The sequence below is a fragment of the Taeniopygia guttata genome, chromosome 4, assembly GCF_048771995.1.
Source record: "Taeniopygia guttata chromosome 4, bTaeGut7.mat, whole genome shotgun sequence".
Lineage (NCBI taxonomy): Eukaryota > Metazoa > Chordata > Aves > Passeriformes > Estrildidae > Taeniopygia > Taeniopygia guttata.
In genome coordinates this window covers 58917150-58940673 of record NC_133028.1, presented here as the reverse complement: position 1 = coordinate 58940673, position 23524 = coordinate 58917150, and the positions used below count along the sequence as shown (strand labels likewise).

Genomic DNA, 23524 nt, shown 5'->3' with positions numbered 1-23524 from the left:
AGATGAAGGAGGTGTAGAGTTGTGCTGCTGAAGTTTGTCCTTCCCACAAAGCCCCTCGGTGCTGGAAGTGAGAGTTGCTGCTGGTTCTCCTTAGGAGCAGCACCTGTTCCCAGAGCTGGCAGGAAAGGGCTGTGGCTCATCTCAGCTGGGACAGGCAACTGCAGCCCGAGCTGGCCAGCCAGAAATAGTCTTCCGCTCTTGGAGTGCCTCCATCTGTGCTCAGGGCGCAGGAGCTGCTGGAGATGACCTTGTTTGTGGCTTGCACGTACCTGTGGAGACCCATGGGCCCCCCCAGACCCGGGAGGGATGTGTCTGCTGTGGGTACAATACCCACCCCCAGGGCCCTCAGGCCACATCCTTTGCCCCTGGTGACCAGAGTGAGCACCAGGTCCAGGTGGATTGTCTCCTCTGAAGCCCAGGCAGCCATGGAGTAGACAGTGTGCATGTTTGCTGTGCCACCCCATCAAGGAGGGCAGGTGCCCCAGGCTGCAGGGGGGCAGTGGGACAATAGCATTTCAGATAAAAGCCAGAACTTGTCTTTGCATGATCTTCAGCTCTGGGTGCTGTGCATCTTCCTCCATCCTGGTGGAATGCTGCTGCCTCTGTAACCTTCCCGCTTCCCCACAGCAGGGCTTCTTCCCAAGGCCTCCATGTTTCAGCCTGAGAGCTAATGAAAACCGTGGAAACATCATTTTATTTTTTCAGACTTAATAATTATGTTTCAGGCTAGGAATGTATTTTTAGAAGGGGGAAGAAAAGAAGTTATGTAACTCTTTATTTATTGCATTGGCTTAAAGAGCTAGGGAACCTGGGATTTTCCTCTCTTGTCACGGTGCTAGGAGCATTTCCCTTTATGGCAGCAGGGAGGCCAGTGGATGACTGTTCTTAAGAGCAATTCAAACTTTCCATAAATGTGCTGAATGTGTTCCTCTCCATTGCAGAGTGGGGAACAGCCGCTGTTGGGAGAAGGAACCTTGGACTGCAGATGTGGTTTGAGGTGGAGGGAGTGCCTGGGAAGTCAAGGAAAGCATCCCTGTCCTCTCTCTGGGGGCAGAGGTGGTTTCAAAGCAGGAGGTAGATTTGTTCTGAATTAGGGAATTTTTAAATTGGTTATGTAGGAATTGTGCACCTACCTGTAATATGTATATGGAGATAACTTGTAGTAAGTCTGCAGAGGAATCCTGAAAATTAGACAGTGTGTTGGAGCAGAGACAGAAGTGAGTTCTGATTCTGTACAAACAAACTTGTGGGTTAGGAATTGTGGTTGCGTGCATGTGGCTCATTGGGAGTAATTTGCATAATAGAAACAACTTGAGAAAAGCAGTGTGGAAGTCAGGGTATGCTTTGTCTGCTTCATCTGAAGTTTGCTTTTATTCTGGTCCAGCAGCTACGAACCAAAGAGAGAACTTCAGCTTTCAGAGAAGGAATATGGTGGAGGGGGGGGGATACTACAAAAGAAAAATAAGTACTGGATATAATTCAGAAAAGACATGCAATCAAACTGAACAGATTGCTCAGGAAAAGATCTATTCTGTTGCTGAAATCCAAGAAAATGGGGGAAAAACAGGAAATAGTGAAATCTGTTATCAACCATCTGCTAAGCCTAGGAACTTGAGAATAATTCCCATGACAAAAATACTAGATTGTGAACTTAATTTATATTTCATAATACTGAAAGTATAGATACAAAAGTCCTGTGGAGAATCTAGTATTACTAAATGTTTAAAAGACATTTAAAATACTACTTAAAAATCAGAGTATTAACTGGTTTGATGCCTTTTTTTTGAGCTCTTCATTAATGGATCTAATAGATCCTGCCTTTTCAAACTTTGAGGAGGAGAGGGGAAGCAGGCAAGGAAACAATGGTCCTCGTCTTCCAGCTCCTGTCACCCTCCCCTTTTGGTTGTTCCTTGTGAGTGTTGCTACCTCTGAGGCACAGTTACCCTCCCGGGACGGGAACTGTTCGTGCGCTCGGATGTTCAGAAGCCGCGTGCTTCCCATTCCTGGTCCCGCTGCGTGGAGCACACCGTGTTTGCTCTGGCCTCCTCGCCTCTCCCTACACATGGCACAGCCAGAGGGAACAACGTCCAAAGGAATTCCAGCGGCTCAGGGGGGCTGTAAGCAAGCCGTGGATCCTCCGGAACTTTGTGCGTTCGCAGTGACTCCACATGCGTAAAGGTGTAAGCGTTGTTTCCTGTAAGCGTTTTTGTAGCATGTAAGTGGAGTTTAAATGCTGAAAGTTTGGATCAACATGGCCATTCAAAGGCTACGTTGTTTGTTGAATTGTCAGTATTAATGAACTCGGTGCGCAGTTTGCAAATTGCCTTAAATGTGGGCTATTGGCTCGCAAAGCTTTTTGGAGTCTTTTCACAGTTCAGAGATACAAGTGAGAGAAGTCTTTGGCAAAAGCATATGTTTGCATGAAAAGTATTATTATGTAGCATGTGGAAAAGTTATGATAAATTCAATTCTTCGTGATGATATTGTACTTTCTTAGATGGATTGGTCATTTTCTGCCAAAACTTTCCAGCCTTGTTCAGATTTCTGAAATGAAGGAGGAACAGTCTCCTTCCTAATGATAGATTTTTTTTTTCAGGTACAGAATATACGTGAATTTTCTTTTCCAAATTTGCTGTCCAGGTAATAGGCTGTTCAGCCTGTGCAAAAAGCAGAGTTGTAATAGGTAAGATTGTATACAGTCACAAAGCTTTACAGTCACGGGTACTTCTGAGACCTCTTAAAGCAGGTGGAGTGCATTCCACTTCATGGAAGAGTGTTAACCATCCATGTAGCTCACTGACCCTTAAAAATGGACCTTGCTGCTTCTGCTGACAGACTTGCTGTAGAAAGAGGTCGTAAGTAGCAGTAAGGCACAGGGAGATGATTGTGATGTCCTGGAGTCTTCACTGCTCTGCTTAATCTCATACTATGTTCTAAATAACCCCGTATTTTCACCCACATTGCTGCAGAGCTCTTTTGCTGATCTTCCCAACAGTCGGTCTCCTCCTTTCTTCCGTTGCTGGCACATTTCCACCTCGCCCTTCTCCTTGTAATCCTCTGTTTACAATCACTCATTACATCTCTGCAGCCTCAAGTAAATATAATTGTGCTGCCTGTCCTGGTCCCTTTGTGTTCAGGCTGGGACCTTCCCTTCTTTCGCAGTCTGTATTTATAGCAAGGTGTTTGCAGAGGTGGAGTTCAGGTGTCCTTCATCTCAGTTCAGGTGCAGCCGTTCACAAGAAGAATGAGCATCTGTGCAAAGGGAGGGAGGAGAGTGAACTTTGCTCAGTGCAGCTAAAATGGAGGGAATGCTGCTGCCAAGTACTGCAAACCACTCCCGAGTACATGCAAACACTGCTTTTAGGTGGGTTTGAGTGGATTTTCCCTCTGCTGGAAAAAGCACCACCTCCGGCTCCAAGGTTAATTCAAAGTCTGTACACTAAAACATGGAAATAATGGTTCTCAAAGGATCAATTGTAGGAAATATGAATACTGTCCAAACAGTGTTCTCCCTTCACTTTGCTTTTTCCAGAAACATCCATGGCGTTTTTCTTAAAACACGTATTCTTTTGGCCTGAAACACACCCATGTTGTAAAATGTTAATGCTTAGTTTTAAGCAAAGTAAATAAAGAATTTTTTTGTATCAATAAAAGGAGAGTTGTTTGGCAACTTGAGTTGTAGCTGCTGTTCCACTGGTGTTGCTTTGCTGCAAAGTTTAATGCAAAAAGGGTGGCAGGAATAGTTAATATATTATGTTTGACATTTTATGGTATTTTGCAATTGTCTTTAAGGCAATGAAGCCAAGACTTTCCTGCCTGTCCAGCTACTGGATTATGTCATCTGAGATTAGACACTTATTTACACTGCTCACCTCAGTGATGCCATGGCTAGACCACTCTCCTGGAAGCAGTGGTTGGCCCTATAGCAGAGAGCAGCTGCAGAGGCAGAGCATTGGGTTTGATTGTGCTGACAGTCCCTGTAAAAGTAAAATCTTCCATGTTCAAATTGAATATTCAATTTGGCTATAATCAATAGCTTTTTAATTCCGAGGCTCAGAAACCAGAGTACCCTAAGTAGAGGCAGGGCAAATTCACATCACCATAAACCAGAAATGGAAATGTCCCTGGAGATTTTATTTAAAAGAACTCAAGATTTATCTGTCAATTTCTTTAGCTGATGAATAGAAATAAGAATCCTTGCAGAAGATTTCTAATATTGTTGTAGAATGGATGGCTTGGGATTCTATTCTTATTCTTAACTATACCAATGGCTTATGTCATCTCAAAGGACTAATAACAGAAGGAAATCATGTCCATTTGACATCGGGGAATTTTGGTATTTTGGAATTCAGAAATGCTTCACAGAGGGACAGAGGGAAACAGTTCTGTCACATAGTTTGTTTGACTTTCTGGTCTTGCTTTGTGTTTCCCCAGGAACCTATTGGTAGGGTTTATTTTTGTTGTTGTGCCATCTTCCTTGAAATGGCCGGCATGGGACTCTTTCTGGGTATGCTTAAATGCTTTCTGGTTTTTTTTTAAACATACCTTTAAGGGTATGCTTTATACCAATTAAGCATGCCTTTGTGAGTATCCTTAAATTTTGGGGTTTTTTTTTTAATTTCTCTTTCTTAAAGTATTATTTAGTCACTATCTGGTGAGATGAGAGCATGTCACTGTCAGGGTATCTGATAACTCTCACAGACCTTAGAAAGATAGATTCTGGTGGATGTGTGTGTTTTTGTGTTAGTAGAAGTTCCTTATGATATTTCATTGCTATCTCTCTGTTTGGTATCTCAGTGGTCTGTTTTAATATAGAGATTAGAGGGGAAAAGGAGAAAACAGACTCCATATTTTATAGCCACTTAATCAGAGTCTTATTTATGCAGTAAGAAGGCAGCATTAAATTTATAAGTGGCATAGAATTGAGTTGATTTAAGGGCTTGTGTCTAGTATTAATCTTCAAGGAAACCTATACCAGAAAGGAAATATTGTTGTGTCCCACCCATCTCTATAATTACTCCTTTTAATATTTTATATTTTCCCAATTCCAAGACCTAGAAGTAAAATGGTGCTATGCAGTAAAAACACCCAACCAACAAAGTATGTTACTGTATCTCATCTATATGTACATACTTGTGTTTGTTGTTTTATTAAGGGTTTTAATTATAAATTTGTACTTATGATAGTAATAATAAATTTGTACTTATGAAGTCTGGCCATGGTCACTGAACCCAAGACACCAAAGCAAAGCAGCCTTTGTTGTGCGTGTGACAGCTTGGTCATGTAGATCCAACTTCCCAGGCCCTGTGGCCTCTGGTGCCAAGGCATCCTTATGGTATTCCATTCACCTGGTGTCCTCAGCTTCTGGACTGGCCTTTTAATTTGCTGTAAGCTGCACCAGGCTTGAGGTGACTTTAATTTGTGATTAGAGATGATGCTAAAAAACCTTGGCTCCCTCACTGAATACACAAGTCACTTGGAAAATTTGGCTCACCAGCCTGCTTTGTGCTCTGATTTCCCAGTGCTGTGGGGTATTCCTAGAGCTCATGGGGGGCAGTGCTCCTGTGTGTTTCCGTGGCTGCCTACAGAGTTGTCATGATAGAGCCAAAACTGGTTTGTCTGGCTTTATGAAATTTCAACTCCCGCTTTGTAGTAAGCGAGTTTGCAGAATTTCAACCTTGATTTGTGTCAAAAAGCTGAGCTGCTAGTCTTCATTCCCAAAAATGTCTCTTGATTATCCAAGGTAGATTTTTGTGACATGCATGTGTAGTGTCTCTGCATGTATCATTTAAAAACAGTGAAGAACTGGCACTATGTTGAATGCTGTGTATTTATTCAGATATTGCATAGCTGCATTCTGCATGGCTGCCTGAAAAAGCAATGCCCACCACGGTGACTAGGTGTTAGTCTTGGGTGTTTCTCTGTTGAAAATAGAGGAAATGTTTAGGAAGAGGTAAAAGGCATGGTGGGAGTTGTCTTTCTTGTTTTAACAAAACTGGTATCTTAACTTTTCTAAGCATATCTTTTGATACTTGTTTTTTTATAAATTTTGAACATCTTGTCTGGAAATTATCCTGTTCTTTTTTTTTTTTTTTTTTGAAGTAAATTACTGGCATAATTTACTGTTCTGTCAGTCTAGGATTTGCTAGTGCAGGGTATTTTTGCTGGCTCCAGCTTCGAAGAGTTTACTTAAGTATCGAGCTGTTAGTACAAACCCAACAGGTGCTGCCTCTGAATTATGGATGATTACACAGTCACTTTAGTCTGAGTAAAGGTCTGGGATAAAATGGGTTGGGTTATACACAGGAGTCAGCTTCAGCAGACAACCACAAATGCCAAAGACAGTATTTTTACTTTAGTGCAGGCATTGCATATATAATTTCTGACTGAGTTGGGAGGAGATAAAACAAGCTCTAAGTTTTGTATTTAGTTAAAAAAAATCTAGAAGAAACATGGGAAACTGTATTGAAAAATATATGAACATATAATAGGAATATATGCAGTAAATTCAAATTCCATGATGACATACTTGAGAAAAAAAAAAAAAACAAAAAAGGTAAATTAATACAACATTTCTTATTTCACCAAAGCCAAGATTATCAAGATGTCATTGCTGATAAATGAGAATAAAACTCAAAGGCAAGTTTCAACCTCAAATGCACTTAGCTTTGAAATAGCCTTAATGTGCCAGTTCCGTTCTTAAAGGAAAATAGTTTACATACCTGACATCTGAGCCCTTTAAATCCTACCCGAAGCTGTGTTTAGCATGCAGAAGAGTGGAAGAAAATGTCTGAATCTTGAGAGAAAAGCTTGAGGAAATAAGGAAGGGAATACAAACTAAGGCAGTCACAAGAGAAAAACTCTTGAAGTGAAAGCTTAGAAGTGAAAAGTATATGTAACTCCTCTGGTCTCCTTAACATATTGAAGTTTAATGCTTCAATTATGCTGTAACACTGTAGAAGGGGCAGTTGAAGCAGAAGTAATTAACAGATACTGACTAAAAACTGAAGAAACATCTTAAAAGCTTTTATGTATTCATCCCTAGCCATAACAGGGAGATGGAAAGAGAGTGAAGAATTGTTTGCAATTTGTAAAATCTCCTCAAATAGTTGGAATAATAGCTATAAAAGCAAATAAACATCCAGTGAAGGGAAGGGCTTTTTTTCCTGTTCCAATTCATAGATGAATTTGCAGCAGAACTTGCACAGCGCTGCAGGCAGTGCTCATAACTCTTGAATGGGACATTCAATCCTTGCCTCAGTTGAGCACATTCAACTTCTAGCACTTGCAGATTCTGTGTATCAAGCTAGCATCCTTGTCAATTCTTGCACAAATTTCTTCAGGGAGCACGCACAGAGCCAACAAGTGATATCTCTATCCTGGGGAGCCAGTAAAGTCCCATTTGTGCATGTAGTGACGGGCTCTCTTGGAACATCACCAAATATGTTTAATCCAAAGTAAGGTGGAGTTTTGCCACAGACTGTCATGAACTTTTGCAGATTTTGTGTTTAACATCCTTCCAGATCTGTGAATCTCACTGTTAGGGAAGGGAGAGGAAAAAAAAAAAAAAAAAAAGAAGACCATACAAATTTCCTGAAGTATGTATTGTATAAAGGATAAATGATTATAAGCATATGGTACCTTTCCATGAACAGACTTGCATACGCATAAAACTTTCTTTAGAAGTAGCCTTGGAAGCATGTAGAGCTTCCAAAATATCATTCAAACCACTGAATTAGACTTTCTCTTTTTCTTCCCTCTCCCACCATATTATGGTAAAATGGTAAGAGATAGGTCTAAATATACTCCTTAATTTCTTTCTTCTTATCTTTTCCCTCTCTTCTCCCAAGAGATTTCAGGGAATCATTGTTAAAACATTATTGTACCCATTTTGGCTCCATGATGCGTAAAGTGTGAGGAGATTGCCTTCAGCTGAAATTCAAAAGGCTGGAAGATTATTAGAAAATATAGGAAAAGAAAAACTGTATCAATGGTAGTATGCTAAGATGCTGATCACACAGCTCAACAATTATTTTGTCTTACTAGGAAAAGCAAGAGCAAATTATTATTATTATTACTATTTTATTATATTTTTCTTTCAGCGGGTAGCTGTATGACCTCTCCTGTATTTCATATACATTCCCTTGCAGAGAATTCAGGAGGTTTGTGGTGGGGGAGGATCATTATTTTTCATGCATGTCATTTGCCCTCTGCTCTGGGAGTGAACTAAAACAGAGCTCTAGAGCAACTCAGAATTGTGTTTCTGTATCTAATCTGAGACAGTTTAAGTTGGCCCTAACAGGATTGGAGTTAGCAGCATGCAGCAGCTGAAAATGTCATACTTTGGCTCTGCTGCTGCGCTGTCTCACTATTGCCCTTTGTTGTTCTCACATAGCATTTTATTTTTAGGTGGCATTGTTTATGAGGACATAGAGAAGAGAGGTGAGAGAGAGGGGGAAAGGAGGGCTGTTGGGCTGTCAACATTAATATACAGAAGTAACTGGTGAGGTGTTGGATCCCTTGAGTCATCCTTGGAGATCGGGACAGGTGGATGAATGTTAAGATCAAGTGTGAGCAGCAAGTTAACATCAAGGTGTCAGCAGTTTACAACAAGGTTTTCCACTTACTAATTTCTCTGTGTAACATGTCCTTGTGCAGGTGATGGATATTCATTCACGTGCTCTGTTGCAGGAAAATGTTGTTCTGATGGACTCACAGCGGGGGGGAGGATGCTGCAAAGTAAAGGGAGGGCTTGAGACAGGTAAACATGCCAGACTGAATTTCAGATGGGCTCCATCACGTTACCTTCCAGGAACAAATGTGTGGGATGCAGGAGTATTTTAAGCTACAAGCTCATTTGGACTAACAAAGTGACATGCATTTGAAACAACTGGGTAGACAGTAATTTAGAAGGTGAAGTTCAGTAACAGTTTGACAGGTCGTGCTTTGGTGTCACCTATCAATCTGATAATTTAGTTACAAAATATTTTTTGTGGTTTGTCCAAAATATCTCTGCCTGGTAGAGCATTAGGTAAGGTGGTTTTTAGGATGCTTTGAATAAGGAAATTGCAGAAAAGTGGGAATGAAGGACGCAACTTCAGGTAGTAGTGATTGTTTTACCTGTGTGAATTTCTTGAAAGACTTGAAGATTGTAGAACACAGAAGTACTGGATATAATCTTTCTGTGCTGTCAGTAATAGTCAGAGCACCCCAGAGCACTCTCAAGTTTAGAGTGGTTGATAGAGTTGGTTGACTGGGACAGGTTTGCCATATTCTCCCCCACATCTCCCCGACTGCTTAGCATAATCAGAAGAGAATAATTTTGCTACTTATTCACTTAAACTATTTAATTTTGCTCCATTGGAAAGAGGAATTTCAGCTTTGGAGTGTGGTTATTTCCAGTAGTGTTGTGGATATAAAGGAAAGCTGTGGCGGAAATTCTCTTACAGGAGGAGTCACCTGGAAGCAGCACCCGGTCCCTTTTTTCCCTGCCAGCCGTCAGACTTATTGGAAGCCTATGCATGCCTAGGGTAAAAGGGCGCAGAAATAATATAATGGGAAAGATTTACAGGATTATCTTAACTACATTTCTGCCAATGAGATGATGTTTCTTACAATACAGTCTTAAATCCATTCTTCATTAAAATTTTAAACCACTCAGCTCCAGATGAAAATGCTTTGGTTCCTTTTCTCCTTAAAAAATAATGTGCATGTGTCTACTGAAATTGCACTGTTATATTTAAAAATACCTTAACAGGCTGCTTTCTAATGATCAAGTTTTTTCTGATAGTGCACTTTTTCTAGAGCAGAGGAACAGCTCATAAATAGTTAATTGGAGTCATGGCTGTACTTGTGCACTTGAGTAACAGCCTTGGTGGGGAACTTCTCAGTTGTGCAGACAGGCCAATGCAGCCTTATCAGCAACAAGGGCAAGATGTCACATTTTCAGCAGGAACAGGAGAAACCAACAAAATTTGCCATCTACTTCTAATTAAGTATAGAGTTGAAATTAATTTGCTTAAGACAACAGTATCCAAAGTAATTGTATTTTTTTCTGTAACCTTCTTTTTTTCAAGGCATAATTCCCATTAGAATGAATTTGGACTAAGTTAAAATGTTGAAGCCTTTTCTTTTTATATAAGGTTCTGGTTTTCTTTGTATCATCTGGATTTCCATTGTCCAGTTTACCCCTGTCATCTCTTTCTGATGCTCTTTCACAGTATTGGAATTTAAATATGTATATCATGTTTTGTTAATAAAATGTCAGTGAACTGAATTACTCTCTATTCTTAATGAAAGCTCTTCAGGTTTAATGAGCAAAGAAATAATGTAAAATATAATAACCCAAGCCTTAATATTTTCTTGATCACAAGTCAAGCCTTCTACATAATTTATTAAAGTAGCATAATGTCCTTACATTTGAGGTCAAGATTTTACAGGCTTAGCAGAGATTTTTATGCATAAGGGAGAGAAGAAACTTTAAAAATATTATTTCAGCAGTTTCATAATTTAGGATTGTGACCTCATGCTCTAAAAATAATTATGGTGCATCACGATCAGCAGTTTATCAATATTCATTCATGGACTTAGACTCTCTTCATATCATAGTTTGTTGGGTGGTTTTTTTTCTTTTCATGCAACCATAGTAACTTCAAAATAGATGCTAAATGCCTTAAGGAGCATGGGCAGTTGCATTATTTGGGGGTTGTGCTTTAAGCTGTATCTACAATATTTATGAAAGCCACTGTTATTCAGTTCTTTCCCTGAATTTTTGTGCAGTTGTTATACCTTCTGCTGCCAGGTGGGACCAGTGTTTCTAAGGACCTCTCACCATGACGTTTGCCAGCTCTGCTTTCACTGTGGCCACCGTGAATTTGATTTTGTTGTAGCTGCATGTGCAGTTCCTGCAAAAATTAAAGGCAATGGGGAGGTTGCCCCTAGTTTAAGCTGAAACTGCAATGGCAGTAAAGGCATAAGAACAGATATGAAGGTCTGTGGCTGTAAATTCAGTGGTGTTGCATCCGTCCATAGTCAAGATGGTCAAATGCTGAGAACTGGCTACAAGGAAAAGCCAAATTAATGACGTGAACACTTCACCAGTTTATTAAAATTTCTGTCTAGCATCTTTAATGAAGCATTAAATGAAGTTCTCCAACCTACCCAGCCAAGACCAGCAGGCAGCAGAACAGCACAGGCTCCTCTCACTGTCCTGTAAATATTACAGGGAAGAGCAGGAGGCACTTGTGGTGCTTCTGGTCAGAGAGCACCACCTGGCCTGACAAAGGCACGACTGTGTGCAGGCATCAAGGACAAGCAGATGATTCCTCAGGAGTTCAAGCATGCAGAGATTCAACTCTGCAATAAGAGAGTCATGTCTTGGAAAATGGTGTATTCATTCACTTCTTTCAGGAAAAAGAAACTTCTACGTTTGCTGGAATTATGGTCATCTGACTGGAGGTTTGGCTTGGTTGAGCAACAGTTAATGCTGTTTCAGTCAAGAAATCTCAGAAAAGCTGAGAATAAAGGCCTGTATATTTTCTTTGTCAAGTAAACCAAAGCCTGTAATACCATTAATCTAAAGGGTTTCTTCAGGCTTCAGCAAAACTCAGCTGTTTGGGCAACCTCTGAGTTGGCAACTCCGGTGTATGCTTTCAGCTGGGGCAAAACATTACAGCTTTCCTCCTTGAGATGGGCACGAGGCTTCATCCCTGCCCTGATCCACCTTGACATCTTGTAGGCAAAGCTGCTTCTTGACTTGTTTGGTGACTGTGATAGGGGAAGCAGTGCCCTGTGTCGCAGGGTTGGGGGAATTTCCAATTTTTTGCATCAAGTCCAAGTTTGCGCAGCCGATAACCTGCAGCCTGCCACTCTCTGCCAGCCACTGCAGTTGGTTCCTGAAGGGCTGAGAGCAGGAGGCTCTGACTCCCCATGTTATTCTGCCAAGCAGCTTGACCTGAGCACTTGTGTGAGGCAAACTTTGGGTACTGCTTCAGTCTCGCTCTGCTGGGAAACATTCATGGGCTTGACATTTGTAGGCAATTTGTGCTGCTCCTGAAGCAAGTTGCCTGAGCACTGCTGCACTTGACAACACAGTCACCAGTGAGGGTAACAAAAGGCAGAGCAGCATTTGTGAGATTAAAGCAGTGTTTCTGGAATGAAAGAAGTGTTGAACTTCAAACAAGTGCTTGGTATGCATTTACTTTATTAAAATTCCTCTGTATGACTGTGAAATTTGGATAACAGCCTCGCTTCTCTCAAGCATTAGTGAGTTCCTCTTGGACTGTCTTTGAGTCTTTGCTGGTGAAAAAGGCCTGGAAAAGGTTTTGGCAAGTTCTTGCAAGTGTGTTTAAGCAGCTTAAAAACACTTTTTTTGTAGATACAGGAGCACAGATACGGATTTTCAAGGGAAGGTATGGACAGCGTTGACTGAAGCTGCTTTGTTTGGGCTCATTAAAATCAGGATAGCTCTGATGAAAGTCCAGGAAATACTGCAAGGATGTGTTCAAGGAAAGTCCACATTTGGAGTCTAAAATCACAAAAAATACAACAGCGCTCTCCAGTGTGGTCAAGCTTTTGCAAATTCAGTGACTAGACATCTACAGACAAGTGCAAAACTAGAACACTTTATCTGGGGAAAACAAACAAGAATAGGTGAATCAGATGAGTATCTGATAACTGATAACATGCTGCAAAAAGTTCCTGGTTTACTGTAGCAAGACCAGCAGACCCCTAGACAGAGCCTATGGAGATCTTTATGTAACTGAACTGTCTGTGTGTTCCCACCTAATAATTTTTGAATGTCAGCCAACTCCAACTAAATTTGATAGTGGGTAGCTATTACAGCTATTCCATTTTAGCTGTTATCTCTTACCAGTTCCATTAAAAGAAGTGACTGGAAGGAGGAAAGGCACCCAGTTAATGCCCCCGCTAGAGGAAAGGGGCTAATTAGCATTTTTCTCCTGTTAAATGTTGCAAGCAGGAAGGAGAAAGACACAGAAAACAAGGTTTCATTATTGCTCCGGAATGACAATAGTTTTTTTTATTAGCCAAGCACTTTCATATACTTTAGACCTCTACACTTTATTTGGTGTATGTTCTTTAGGAACATGAAAAGCAAATATTGAAGTAGGAAGCTCTAGGTTTCTTCTATCTTTGTGACAACAGTAGGCTCCCATGCCAGGAACTGCATGGGATGAAGTGGTCTGAAGCCTGAAGGTGTGCAAATGGTGACTTCTTGGATCCTCCAGCTGTGTGATAAAACTGAGTTACACTCTGGTTGCTGCAACATTTGAAACCATGGGTGCTCAAAGCTTACTCTTTGTTGAGTCATCTTCTTTCTTCCCCAAATGCTTATTCTGCATATTGCACACCTGTTTTTAACAGAAATAATTTTGGTGGCTACAGGAGGCAGGGTGGAGTGGGGAGGAGGGAACGCAGATTGGTTTAGAATAGGCAGAAATACGCAGCCAGGTTAAATGAGGTTTGAGCATCATGATCAAGTGAAAGTGCCCTTGCCCCTGGCAGGAGGTTGGCACTAGATGAGTCCCAAGGTCCCTTCCAGCCCAGTCCATTCAGTGATTTGATGATACTGCATAATGAAGCAAAGAATGTGTCACCAGGTTCTTTGGTTTTAATTGGCTCTGTGTGGGACCCATTGTGTCAGTGAGTAATATTTGTAGTGTAACAATGAATGGAAATATTGCAGTCCTTGCTAAAGGAAATTGGAAGTCTGTGCTACAAACAGTCTGCATAAGTGAGTTCTAGGGGGGTGATGGATTAGGAAGTAATAATGTTTGCTCACTCTGCTATACACCTTGACTTCTGTATAACTTGTATAAATTTATGCATAAGCACTTTCTAATGCACTCTCATAAACTCTGTCTGCCTCTACAGTAGTGTGCTTTTGTGCATAAACAGTTAAACATCCTTTTCCTGACATAGAAGAGATTATGGTATTTTTAAATATTGTACCAGCTCTTATTCCCACTGAAGTTAAATGCAAGCTGCCTTCCAAAATCAAGGCCTGCTATACATTGCAAGAGAGTTCTGGCAGGATGTAGCAGAGGATTTAGGAGATGAGTTGGGGCTGTGTCAGTTGTTGAACATAACTCTCCTTTTGTGTGCTTTGCTTAGTGCTCCCATTTTCCTTTAGTCTTTGCTATCTGGGTTTCAGCTACTCAGTCGGAGAGAGTGGTAGGTACAGTCTTGCGTATCATTAGTATGTGAACAGTAGAGTGAATTTCAGCTGAATAAAAATGAATTCTTTGACTTGCAATTGTGAACGTTTCTAGTTTGCCTTGACAATCCTGTCAAGACAAATTTGAACTTTGTCAGCAATTGTGACTTTTTCTGGGAGAATTACTAAAAGCCTTTGCTCTAGGTATCAGTCAGTGATTGCAGCCCTCATCTGCTATTTGACCAAAATTTTCCATGGCACTCAGCAGGCTATTACTTGTCACTCTGACATATAATGGAGGAATATTTTAATTGGTTTAAAAGTTAAAATTTATGGTTACTTAATACAGTATAACTGTATTACATGTCAGCGGTTATACTTGCTGTGAAAATAGAGAATGGGAAGTTCAAAGGACTTGGGGTTTGGAGTATTTTTAAAACACATGCCATTGATTTTACCTTCTACTTCAACAAGCTATCAATAGAGTTTTTATTTAGTTAATAGGAGCAGAAGTTTCCTAATATGTAATTACTGCTGATTTTAAAAGGGATTCTGGAATGTCAACTGTGCATCTAGTTTCTAAAACTGTTTTTTTCCAAGATTCAATAGTACTTCTGCTTGAAATTCTTTGCTTTTGTGCTGAACTTTGAATAACTGCATTTTGGATCCTATGCTGTTCTATCACCTGAACCGTTCCTCTGTCATGGTTTCCAGGTGCCCAAAACAGGCATAATTATACATAAATCCAAGAGTTATGTGAAATTGAAAGTTGTAAGTCACTCTGCAGGCTGTACAGCATCAATGTGGTCGGTGCATTTACACACATGCAGGTTATATATATGCTGGAGTATGGGATCAGATGCTCTGGCAGTACTGTCTTCCTAACTGCTCTCATGGGTGCACGTGTGCTGAGACCTACTAACTGGTGATGATGAGTTTAAACCCTCTTTTTCTCTGTGTCCATTTCAAGACAAGCCCTTTTTCAAGCAATTGAAGACAGGAAGGCACTACAAAGACAAGTGACTTGCATCTCTCTTCTCTTCACCCTGCCCATTGTCAACTTACCTGACTTTCTAAATTAGGAAGAAGTAGGGAAAGAATATCTGCATTCCTCTACAGGAGTAGGACGGGAAACTCGGCTGTTGAATACTCATTTATTTATCTCTCTTTTGGCTCACACTGCCTGACCTTCCACATAAAAAACATGCAAGGGAAAACAGAAGAACTTGAAGTGTGCAAGTAAATGTGGCAGTCGGCAATATCACCACCAACAGGAGTGAACTTACCTTGGGGTAAATACAAGAGTAAGGATCTCTGCAAATTGTCACTGTAAGTGGAGGTGGGACAAGTGGGAAGTGATGTCCCTGTCTGAACTGGAGCTGCTGCTTGCTGTTTGCTCTGCTAATCATCACGGTTCTTAAAAGCATATCCGAAGCCCAAGAAGTCTGTTTCACCTGTGACAAAATTCACAGGTTGGATTGGGATCATGATTGCTGGAGAGGATCCAATTGCAAACTGTTGGTAAGCATCCTGAGAGCCAGAGAGACTGGGAAGAAGAGTGATTCTTTAGTCAAGACAGGATTAGGAAAGATAAATGTGGAAACTCTACCTTCTAGTTTTTGGAAGATGTTTGGTTTGGGCCATGAGACCAGGAGGGTGGAAAAAACAAATGTACAAACTACCTCCATATCTATATACTTAGAGCTGCAAGAGTCATCCCATTTCATGTATCAAGTAATAGTGACATGCATTAAAACACAATGAACAGGTTGAATTTCCTAAAAATAGAAACATGTTAGGGAAAAGGAAACCATCATTATTTCAAATAGTGGTTTTAGAAGTTGACAGATGTTTCAAAATAATGTGACTATTAGTCTTTTAAAATTCCGATTAATCAGAGATGGTGGTAAAGTTGGAGTTTGGTTCTCACTGTATCATCTGAAGCCAGTGCCAGGCTAGAAACTTCCAGTAAAATAAATACCTGTGCCTAATCTTACTAAGGATTATTACTTTTTGATTAGTGAGATCATTTTAGGGGCATTATTTATTTTTTCCAATCTTACTTTTACAAATGTGCACAGAACTCCCTGAATATTGCAAGATACTCTAGTCTGTTACTGGCAGGAATTTCTCTGATAGACTCATGGGCTGGAGTCTTAGCACTGAGTCCTGTGTTGGTACTTCATACTAAATGATACTGCGAGCTGCCTGTTGCTTTTCTTTCTCCCTTATGTCCTGTTTACGAAGTTTAGATTGGTGTGCAGACCTTCCTGCTTCTCTTTTCTATTCCTGTGTGGTATTTTAATGTAGCAGACACTAGTGATGTAATTCCAATACACTTTCAACATCCACCCTAATTTTGATTTGGTGGATTAAGAGGGGGGGGGGCATAAGGGCATTAAAAGACCAAACCCACCACTTCAATTTTCCCCTTAGATTTTTTTCACATCAAGCAGTAATTATACATGTTGCCTTCCTAAGCCTGTGGGATTACTCTTATGAGTAAAGGTCTGCCATACTGGGGCTATTATGTGACAAGTTGGAAAATAGCCTTTGTTCCCATGGTAACCTTTTTTTTGTGCTTTGGTGCATTTTTTCCCTATGGTTTCATGGTTGCTCTGGAGGTTTTTCTATTGTGGTATTTTAATCCCCAGTAGACAGTGGATGGCAGTTCAGTTTACTTTTTGCTATTATGAAATAATATAATTTTGAAGAAAAAGCATTTGATTATGGAACGCTTGTAAACTTTTTATGTTGTGGTTAGAGTATTAATGTGGTAGCTTTCTCTGTAAGCATGTCATGCACTCAGAAGTCAAAGCAAACAGTTGGTAATAGGAAAGTACGTCCAACTGGACCAAACTGCTTCTGTTGTAAACTAATATTTTTAATACAGTTATTCTTTTAGGACTTTTAGGGCCAAGCTGTTGCCAGCTGTATCAGGTGGATTTTTGTCTGCAACAGACTGACATTTCTTAAGGTCTTTAACAGTCAATACTCTGGTCATCAATGTCATTTCACGTTGATGTAATAAGCGTTTCATGAAAGAAGCTTTCAAACAAAGGAAGGTATTTTTAGGAGTTGCCTGTTTAGACTCTGAGGGAAGAACTTCAACTGAAGTTGAGAGCCTACTTTTAAAAGGAGGAGACTTTTTAAAGAGATGCTTTTATTACTGGTAGCATCTCCCTGCATTTGCCTTCTTTGTGCATTTTTTTCCCTTGCTCATTTAGTTTTCTTTGTCTTGGAAGCCTTCAGTAGCACAGCAATGTGCTTGTGCAGTCTTGTCTTGACTGAAATTCCTCATGGTGATTATTTCCCACTGGTGCCCCCATCAGCAAGTGAGGCTTACTTGAATCATGACATTTTATGCAGCTTTAAAATGCTTCTGACTAAGAAGGCAGCAGAGCCTCACCAGGTAAACACTACTGTGCTCTAGTAGGGGAGTTACCAGGGTGCATAATGGCTTGCATAGCTTTCAGTAGTGGAAAATGAGATGGTGCTATGAAAAATTGGATCTTCCAAGCTGTGTGTCTCCTCCTAATTAGGGCAGGTGAGCAGGTGCAGGAAAAGAAAGAGTTAAATGTACTCCCTGCCCCCTCAAGCAGACTTTCAATAATTAACCAGATAATTTTCCAGATAAACTGTTCCTGCCTTATCTTGCTATACATAGCAATTTATAATCAGCAGCACAAACACCAGCATTGCATGCATTTAAACTGCACTAATTCTATAAGTGGGCCAAATATGAAAAGTTAGAGCAAATACACTGTGAGGCTTACTGGAGTTCTCTGCCTACCAAAGCCAAAGGCTTAATCCTGATAGGAAACTCCCCTTTTAGGTTAACCATTCAATTTCAATAGATAACTATATCTGTAAACTGAAAAACCTGCAAAGCAAGGAAATCTTATTTCCCTGGGGCAGTTGTGTCTTGGTAGGTTGTGACATCAGTTAGAGGAGAAAAGTGCCTTGCAGAAGAAAAGTAGGAGGATGTTGTACTTCTCTGGTCATTAAATCACTGGGTAAAAATTAGTTTTACTTCCCTAGGAAGTTAAGTGTTCCTCAGTTTCAGTCCATCAGAACACACTTTGGTTGATGCTTAAGTTTATATTTTTCTGTAGTCAGCTGATTATTTGGGGGTAAAATTTGGATTGCTGACTATGGTTGCTACCAAAATATTTCATAGAGAAGGTCAAGGGAAAAGTCAAGGTTTACAGCTGGATAGAGGAAAATGCTGAGTCCTGTCAGCATCCAGTAAGGTAAATGGGAGCTGAAGGAGCATAACACACTTGCTTCATTTTGTAAAATCAACATATGCCTTAAGGTTAAGTTAAATACAGGAACCTCTTCACTTTGACTGCAGCACAGAACGCATCAGATTCTATTTGCTGAATAAACATTGGAACTTGAATGCTTTTTTTAAATCCTAAGTGCATCTTTTTAGATTTGGTGGGGCTTGGAAAAAAGGTTGGAGCCTTTTCTATTAGTGCATGTCAGAGTTTGCTGTTATCATAATTAAGATCCAGGTATGAAAGTGTGATGTGTGACCCTTAGGCATTGCTAAATAAAGTAACTTCAAGTGAAAGCTGGAGCTGCCAAGGAGAAACACCATCCAGGTTCTCAGCTTGCTTTTTCTTAACTAAATGCACTTCCCGTCTGATTCCTACATGTTCCATCATACTGAGCATTTCTTAAGATTATAAAAGGTTCTAGTGTTTGAAGTTCAAAGAATTTAAGGGCTTCTGTCTTGGAATACATAAGCTCTGTGCTTAAAAAAAAAAAAAACCCTAAATAACTAATTGAGACTGACCACTAATTTAAATGTAATATCACAGCTACTGAATTCTTTTTGTTGGGGTTTGTTGTTTGCTTGTTTTTGTTTTTTAAATTTCTTTCAAATAAGCCCTTAAAGAGGGTAAATGTTGCTGTACCTGCTCTGGGAGTGCTGCTGCTGAGGATCACGGGTGGTTGGGTTCCAGCAGGTCTTCCTTAGCTCAGTGTTCCTGAGGCAGTCCCACATGACTGCCTTCTCCTCCAAAATTCTGATCATTTCATCTCTGCACCTTTTCACTCCTCTCTGCTTTCTTGGTCTGCTGACAGGAAGATTGGTTTATGTACTCTGACATTTAAGAAATACCATTTTCCAGCCTGCTAATCTGCTTTATTCAAGTAGTTATAGGAGAGAGCCAGGGTTCCTTCCTCCGGTGAAGCTCTTGAAAAATTCAGGTTATACAACAGAAACTGATGCTGGTCAAAGATCAGTATTGACAATTAAAGCAGGCAGCATGGAGCAGAATCTGGGAGATGATACATGGCACTGCGGGAGGTCGTGACTACCATCATTGTGGAGTAAATTGGTTTAATAGATAATCCACTGGACAGGTTTTGACCAGTATGTCACTTTCTAAAGGAGTAATAGAGTTGTCTTGGGCAGCGAAATTATTGTTACTACGTGGGCATGCACAAAAGTAATGGAGGCAGTGTGAAAAGGAAATGGTTTCTATGCTGTCTACTATGATGAGAACTGAGGGAACAATGAGTTAGAGAAAAGAAGGTACTGGGAGAGCTGCTGAGAGAAGTGGAATACCCAGCTCTTGTTTTGGGCAACTGCAGGTAGGTTAGTTGCAGTATTTCAAAGTGTGGAGTTGACTATCATGTTTTTAGATGCTAGTTCCCAGCAAAGATGACTCCAGGGAGGTTATACCCCTTCAGAAGTGAGGTGAGAGGGTAGCAGTAAAGTGCTGGCAGCTTCTACATCTTGAATATCCTGATTATTCCTTCCTTTTGCAGTTACTTTATTTTTCTTCTTGTGGTAAAAATGATTCTGTAATCTCAAGTTCTTTTTACCTTTGTTTTTGCATACCTTTATTTATTGAGACGTACTCGAGTTCCTTCTGTTTGTTTTGCTGCCAGAAAATTTCAGTGTTAAAAAGAAAAGTCAATGATGTGGAATTAAAAAGGACTCATCTAGATCTCATAATAATAAAAGTGCTTGGAACAAATGACTTTGAAATACATATTGTGGCTTATGCTTCTTTGGAGTGCTTCATTTTATCATCAGAGAGGCATCATTTGTTCAAACTGTGCTCCTGTATGACATCTGGTTTGAAAAGCATAATAACCTATATAATCAGCTTTTTAAATGCTGGATTATCTGTGGGTTTAGTGACTCTTCTTTACAAAATCTTTTATTTCTAATTAATTCTCCATATAACTATTACTAAAGCCAACTCTGAGAGGCACAAATGAGCTTCATGGCAATGGCTAGTCAAGGTCAGCATTTAACTGCCAGCATTTGCTCTGTTAGGGATAATAAATCAGGCTTATTCTTAATCACATACCCTGCAACGTGACAAATGTTACTGGAGCCATCGAAGCAACCGTTTTACGAACCATTTAGGAGATACATTTGGCACTGTTAAGCCCCCTGTGCTGCCCTTGGCTGTAACAGCATTGGGATAAAATATGCGTGCTCTGGTAGATGTCTCTTTGAATCCTGTGGAGTTTTATGAGAAGGGTGTGGGAGTGTTTGCCTATTCTAAATGTTGTATTAGAAATGAGAGAAGCATGAAATCAACAGTGCCTAATCAACCTATGGGAGCCACTGGCTTCTGAAGAGAGGAATGAGTAGCCAGCTCTATGGCACTATTTCACATTTTGGGTGTTTTCAGTTGGGAGTTTATATTGAAACTAGCTTGCCACCCCCAAGGAATGTCCTGGCTCAACAACAGTCCGTTGTGCAAAAGTTTTTTAGAAAAACGTGTTAAATTTCAGAGCAATAGGGTATAGGCTCTGATTTGGTTTTGGGTAAATACAGTGTTTTCATTCAATCTGAACTTTAAGATTGAAACCTGCTGTGGCCCAATATGCCATTATATTTAGCATTTAGCATAGATATGTCATTCAAATAGATATTTGGCACTAGGCTAATTACCTTCCAGGGAGTCAGTTGTAAAATTTCTAATATTTTTTATAGTATTCATTCTTACATGGATCAACTCTTGGATATTACAGAAGAGAGAATGACTTGTTACTTAAGTAACTTGGAGTATTGTGACTAAACTTCTCACCTGGAGCAAAAAGTCAAGCTCATCTCCAAAAAAAAAAAGGGCAAAAAATTAAATTAATGTAGATATCTGTGCTATATATATATCAACTGAATTTAACACTGATATTTTGCATATGAAGTGTTACCTGCCTGTAACTTTTCCCACATGCCAGTTTGCATTAGGCATGTTTACTGGGCAAAAATTTACAGCATGTTGATGTGGAAAATTAATGCAAAGGGAAATATTTAACTTGGAGCATGCATGAGAAGTAATTTCAGTGTAGGGGGTTAAGTGTAGTTTTTCTGCCTCTACATATTATATAATATAATGGACTACAATGATTAATAAAAAGAATTGGTTTAAAGTGATGAATAAATGAAGTGTCTTTTTATGTCATCCACACTGGATGTCTGGCCTTGAAATAAAGGCCAAGGAGTAGGTTCCTCATCAGTCAGATAATGGTCACTAAGGAATGGGATGAGAGCCTGAAAAGAAAGATTGAGGAGGAAAAGTTACAACCATCTGTGTGTGCCTTCTTTGGAAAGAAAAGCTTCCGTGGAGAAGAATGAGTTATCCTGAGGTTTAGCTTGTGATTTGAGCATATTTTTGGGATCAGCCTTTTTATTTGCACCAGTTTACCTTTGTGTGAGGTATTACAATAGCATTTTGAGTTGGCAAATACTCTGGTATAGCATGGATGAAAGAGAGCATGAAAGATTTTTCAAAAAAGCCAAACACTGTTCATTGAAGGCAGTCATAGCCAGAGCTGGCAGAAGTTGGAGGAGATTGAAATACCTAGAGCACATATCAATGTTTCTTTGCAGTAAAGTATTTGAGAACAATTCCATGTTTGATACTCCTGTTAAGAATGAAAATGCCTCATCTGTGTTTTAACGAATTCCACTTTTAAACTAAATAAAAGAATTAGTTAATTTGATTTAATTCCAGAATGTTAAGCTTCTGCCTGTGATGCTGTGGCTGAGTAGCTGAATACGTACTTTGCATTCAGGCTGTACCTTCCAGTTGCATTTAAGTCTTCAGTGGAGAGGAGCACTGTATAAAATATGCTATAGATTGCGTCTTAGGTAGGCATTTAATAATAGTCATGGATCAACTGGTGTCTTAATTTGTCTTTCCTGACTTTTTTTTAACCTAATAATTTTGTGAAAGTGCAATTTTTATAGGGTAGCTTGTATCTAAAAAAAGACTCTCCCACCTTCTGCAAATTCTACATGACAATTTATTTTCAACTAAAAATAATACATAATTACATATATATATGCAGTATGTATATATAGAGAAGCATGTGCGTGAGTATATATAAAAATAAAAGTCATGCACACTGCTGTGATACCCTGGAAACCTCCATATCTCTACAGGAAAAGCTCTCTAATAAAATTACCTCTTTTTTAGATATTAAAAAAATACATTGACCTCTTTCAGGGTAGAAGGACTAGGAAAGTTTTTGCCAGTCTTATGAAGAAATGGGAACACGCAGCATCAAAATTAAAAATCCCCTGAGACATTTTAGTCTTATGTCAAAATTAAAATATTTCCCTTCTCCTTCCCTTCATTGCAAACATCAGTATTTTCCCATCAGGCAAAAAATACTGGTGTTTGCAATGAAAGAAGGAGAATTTTCAAGGTGAGTTTTCCAGGTTATTGGCATTTTCTCTAGAAAGGAGACACCTTTTGAAGAGTGTTGTTGAATGGGAGGCCTAATTTTTTTCATGCAGTATGGAACGTGCTGGAGGGAGAAAGTCCTTTTCTTTGCCTTAACACATCAGAGCTGAATACCAGCACAGCCTTGGCAAATCCTGGAAAAGTTACTTTTCCTGAGGGTAAATTAATGCAGCGTGTGCAGGTATGACTGTGACTGGAGCACGCAGAGCTTATTTTAACGTGGATTTGGTGAGGCTTTCTCTCTTAACAGATGAGCTAATGCCATCACCTAGCAATTATCAAGTAGTGTGATGTTATGTAATGAGAGTATAAATAGCATGAGGACTAAAACTAGTAAATTGAACAGACTAGTGAGCAGACAAGAGCAGGAATGGATACTATTTGGAGCATTTTGATTACCATCTGAATGCTGTCATTTAAGCAGACATTCAGATTTGATGTTGCAGTAAAGCTGTAGGCCAGGGGGGCTGCGGTCCCTCATTTGGAGTGACACTGGAGCTGTGCCCCTTGGAAATCACTTGACCTCTGCATGCCTCTTTAAAGGAAATTAGAAATTTGGAGAAAGGGAAAAGGCTTCATACTTGAGATTTCTTAAGCATGCTCATTATGTTATATTTGAATT

General features: G+C 39.8%; 1 protein-coding gene across 7 annotated transcripts in view; it reads left to right on the top strand.

The window, feature by feature from the left end:
* The window catches only part of NR3C2 (nuclear receptor subfamily 3 group C member 2), a 189402-nt gene that overhangs the window by 84865 nt on the left and 81013 nt on the right, over window positions 1–23524 (top strand).